Raw genomic sequence first — 5,361 nt, forward strand, 5'->3', positions numbered from 1 at the left:
TCAAGTGAATTAAAACAACATGAACTCTGTCACAGTGGGGTAAAAAAGCACGTTTGTGACCAGTGTGGGTCATCCTTCATCAGTGCAGGTAATCTTAAAGAGCATAAGAGTGCACACAGGAGAGAAACCATACAAGTACAGACACTGTGACCAAAGGTTCTCACAGTCAGATATTCATAACCTTCATGAACTTACACACATTGAAGGGAGCTACAGCTGTGACCAGTGTGACAAGAGCTTCAAGAATCTCAGTTCATACCCCGAACACAAACGATCCCACGCTGTAAATAAACTGTTTCACTGTTACCAATGTGCAAAAACATTCACTTCGTTATCTGCTCTGTGCAAACATCAGCGTGATTATGCAGAACTGAAATCACTGTATCACAATCAATCTGAAGATCCTCTTCTGGTTTCAGGATCAGACTTAAAAACCTTGAGATCAGGCTCCACAGATTTCAGCTGGAGTCTCCTGTAAAGAGTGCAGCTGATGTCACACTTGGATCTGATGAGCTAGCTCTGCTTTCTGGACCTGCAGTGAATAATCCTAAATGTTACAGTTAGGGAACTACAAGTGTGTATATATATGTACATCAAGTTTATCTTTTATTTTTTTTCCTTTGGATAATTTTACAATGGTAAACAGTAGTGGTAGAGCTGTGCGATATGACCAAAATCTCATATCCCATTATAAGACATCTTTTGTGCGGACAACGATATAAATCACAAAAATTTAACATTTTCGGTAAATTCTGTGAATCTCGGGCAGCTCGACTTGCGTGACGTGTTTCCAGCTGGGTGTCATGTACCTGGAGTCGAGTGTTTTAACAGATGCATGAAATTATACATTTTTAGACAGAAGTTGTAATGGCTGCCATTTTCTTTGTATTTATTACACGGCGTGCTGCAGGAAAAAGGCTGTTCTAACGTTTCAGTGTAAGGTTTATTTTTTTAGCACCTGACGGCTCCTTTCTGCTTCTCGTCCGTGAACACTCTTCATACTCTTTCGCAAGATTCAGTTTATTTTGAAAAGTCTCAACAGGATCTTGAGCTTTATTGTGAAAAGTTTTTGTGCAAAACAAACAAGCGGACTAAGGACAGCGCTAGTAAGTACTAGAGATGGACCGATCCGATATTACGTATCAGTCCAGTACTGACCTAAATTACTGGATCGGATATCGGAGAGAAATAAAAAATGTAATCCGATCCATTAAATATCTAAAAAGCACCTCACAAAACTTGCGACATGGCACAACTCGGCTCATAACCATAGCACATCGGAGCTGTATGCGTCACGTGATGGAGCAGCTGTGGCATGGGAGACCTGTCGGCGGTCTGGTTGAGCATTTGGAGCCTCGCTACCAAACCGTCATTTCAGTTATCCCAGAGAGAAGTAAAGCACGTGTGCAAGTTCATCTCTGAATGTTTGTAAAGCATTCCCACGTTAAGCTTAACAACCGATATATGGAGCGACTGCCTCTTCTCTCTCCCTCCCTCTCCTGCTGCTACTTCAATCGTGAAACTGATTAATGATCAGCTGATCGGCTTTTCTGTCGCGAGTCCGTCTCTCTTGTTTGTGTATCGCCCACTTTGCACCAGAAAGAGGAAACCAGCAGCTGAACAACAGCAGCACGTTTAAGCTTGATAATCTGTTGGTAGAATTTATTTAATATTACTTTCTACACCAGGATCCTTTTCCAGCTGACGGCTGTAACTGTGCAGGGGCGGAGCAAAGTTTAGCCAGGGCATGAACAGCGAAAAGGGGGCACAAAGACGTACTTTCTTTCTTATTCTCATTTAAAATATCTAGCGTTTAATAAATAATTATCTGAATCTTACACCCAAAGTTTTAATCTGATGTAAAATGTATAGAAGTCCATTACTGTATATAGTAACTATTAAGTCTAATATACCCTAGTAAGCTGTAGTACTTTTTCCTTTGGGAAGGTACCATCTGTGCAGTCTGAAGTTCTGTTGAAGAAAGATGTTGAATCTATTTAACTATCGTTAAAAAATAATTGATTTCTGTGTATTTTTTTTCACACTGCATCAAATTAAAGTTGATTACGTCGATTAAGCATCATGAGGTGGGGGGTGGTTCCCTATTTTTATTTTTTATTTTTTGCTGGCAGTTTGCCATCCTATTAGTTAGGCTGCTTACTCTTTAAAATACATGAATAGGGAGGATGGTGCAGGTTTAAGGTTATTAGATTGATCAGTTTTGCTGAACTATGAAATATTTTGGGTGCAGTGTATTTATTGCATACAGGTATAACAGAATAGCTTTAGTAGGTTTTTTTAAAACTAGAGTTTGAACTTATACAAAATGCAGCAAGATATTAAAAAACAGTTTATTGATTAAAAACACACTATCGGATTCATATTGGTATCCGCTGATATCCAAATTTATGATATCGGCATCGGACATAAAAAAAAAAAAAGTGGTATCGTGCCATCTCTAGTAAGTACTCTCTGCTTATGACCCAAAAAACCCCACAAAAAAACAGAAGTTTTAGGAGTGACGGTGAGAGAGAGAGACAGCAGAAAAAGAGAGAGAGCGAGTTCTGAACAACTCAGAACGAGGCCTCAGAACAAATAAAATCAATATTCGAACCCAAAGTAAAAACAAGATCCAGTGTGTGCCCTTTGTTATGTGTGGGGCCTGACACATGCGGCGTAAAATGAAAATAAACCATAATGTTGATAAAATTTCTGGCAAAGACGTTGGAGTCATCATCAACATGTAGGTTAAAATCCCCAACTAAAAGCAGTCAGGACAACCTCATAGTAGAGGACAGGACGTAGGTGATCCAGGAAAAGAAAAAAAGGACACAAAGACAAAGGTGTTCTACTAAGTTGAGAGCAGGACACTGTGCAGACCAGTCAAGTTCTCCCACACCAAACTCTCTTTATGGACCTTGCTTTGTGCACTGGTGCACAGTCACGTTGGAAGAGGAAGGGGCCATCCCCGAACTGTTCCCACAAAGTTGAGAGCATGAAAATGTCTGCTGAGCTGGAAGCAGCCGGAAAGCTGTAGAAGCCCAGAAGTGGAATGTGGAAGTTAATAAACACACTTGTCCTGTAAAAGAAAAAAAGAAAAAGAAAAAAAGGACAGGAAGTAGCTGAACTCCAACAAAAATAAGCTGTTTGGGCCAGCTGGACGATTCACTACAGCACAATAAAAAGGATCCTTATTTCCGACAGAAAATATCCAATTTTCACTCAGTCAGGTCTCAGTCAGAAATAAGAAGTCCAGTTTTTTAGAAGATATAAAATCGTTAAGCATGAACGACTTATTAGTCAATGATCGGGCATTAAAAAGCACCATGTTCAGCGGGGTGGAAGGATCGTTTTTAGCAGAGGCTCGAATTATTGGACGTAAATACTCACCAGTGGCGGTCCTAGCCAAACAGGCTAGGACCGCCACTGGTGAGAATACACCTCCCTATCTCCTTACCTTTTGTTTTCATGCTGATATCAGCTTTAACCAACACAATAAAGTCTCTTTTTATTGTTGTGTAGTGTGAGATTATTATATTATCTTATGCCACATTATACCCCTAATTAAAGATTGTGAAATTATTATGTAGTTTTAGTTTCCATTATTCTCCTGACTTAGAAGAAGGTGATAACTATTACATTTATTAAACTGATTTGTATTTCATTAGACTGCTGACTTATTATGAATGGATGATATTGTTTTATGATGCATGTTACTGCTGCGTTATAAGAAATATTGTTTTCAGAGAGTCATGGCCTTATTTGTCTGATTAGAAAAGAACAGAACATACTGCACAGGAAGCCAAGGTCATAACTTCGGCTCACTGAGAGAGAGAAAGAATGTGGATGTTTAGGTTTTATGACTTTGGAGGGGGGCTGAAGGTATAAGAATGTGAGAAACGCTCAGACACTTCAAGATCAGGCGGACACCCTCCCGCGCTCATCTCCCCTCCGGGTGGTTTATGCTCAAAAGTGTTGTATGGAATAATGAGAATTGTATGGAATAAAATGATTGTTGATTGTGCATTTATGTGTTGTCCTTCCTTCAGCCCAAAGATGAAAGAATTGGGAGAATTTAACAGTAGAACACGATTTTATCACAGGCAAGGCCATGGAAGCTCTCCTATCTGAAACTGTTCTGTGAGCAATATACCTTCAACTCTCCCTAATAAGGGCATGCTGTCGGTTTCATAGCATTTATCAATTTTTACCCACCAAGTTGACAACATCACTCTCTCACTCTCTGTGGGCAGAGCAAGAAGAAGGCTTCCATATCCTGGATTTTTCCAAACATGATCCGAAGCCTCGGCGCAGTGCGGCCCATCCCTCATCTAAAGGTAAGCGCCGAGCTAATGAGGTCTTCTGCTGCTCTCCTCGTTGTCTGTTCACAGTTTATTGTGAACACGTTGAGAGAAGAGTGAGAGAGTGTTTGGAGAAAAACACCAGCTAATCATTAGCTCAGCATGCTGGGAGAAGTTGAGCATTTGCTCGCAGAAATTTGGAGCAGAAAAGTCTTTTCATTGTTCCTGCAGCTGTTTTTCTGCATCCACCAAACCTCTACGGCCTCAATTCTATTTGAAGTGATAACAGGAAATCTGATCTACAGCTGCACCCTATCATCTAAACAAACTTGAGCACATTTTATTTTAGTCATTGTTTTCTTCTACGTGCAGTACAGAAAATCTCAACAAAAGTAATCAGTTGGCATCTGTGATTAGTTAGTGTGATCTGAACAACTTCTTCTTTGATTGGGTGACAGCAGTTGAAAGTAATTGGATGTGACAATTATGGGGAGGGCCCTGAATAATGTTAAGAAAATGGCATTTTAAAAGCTGTCACAGTTGGCACTGAGCTCTGGAAAAATTGACGTTTTTACTGGTCTTTGAACGCCGCTTTTTCTGCCAGGCAGAAAGCAAGGGTTTAAAGCCGCCCACTGGTGTAAAATCGGCGCTCTCACTTTTTACACGTCGATTTTACGTCATTGATTGATTGAGACCACGAGGCTGACCTCAGCGAAGATCAGAACACAGTTATTGCTCTGTTAGTTTCAGCATCAAAGATCTGCAGTGACAACCAGAGGTGTGGCCTCGAGTCACATGACTTGGACTTGAGTCACATGACTTGATGTCATTTAGTCATTTAGTTTATGACTTTAGACTTGACTTGGACTTTTAAACCAATGACTTGGGCTTGAACCTGTTTACTTCAAAGACTTGAGATTTTACCCCAAATCTAAAATGTAACACACATATTACATAAAAAGTGCGCACTGTTAATTCATTTCATTCATTCTTACCACACTGCGTACTTATGGGTGCGTGAGCTGTATCACAGCCAATCAAGTGAACCAGATTTTGTTTT

The sequence above is a fragment of the Copadichromis virginalis genome, linkage group LG9, assembly GCF_057382275.1.
Source record: "Copadichromis virginalis isolate Kocher_CV1m ecotype Utaka linkage group LG9, C_Virginalis_male_GT1.1, whole genome shotgun sequence".
NCBI classification, from domain to species: domain Eukaryota; kingdom Metazoa; phylum Chordata; class Actinopteri; order Cichliformes; family Cichlidae; genus Copadichromis; species Copadichromis virginalis.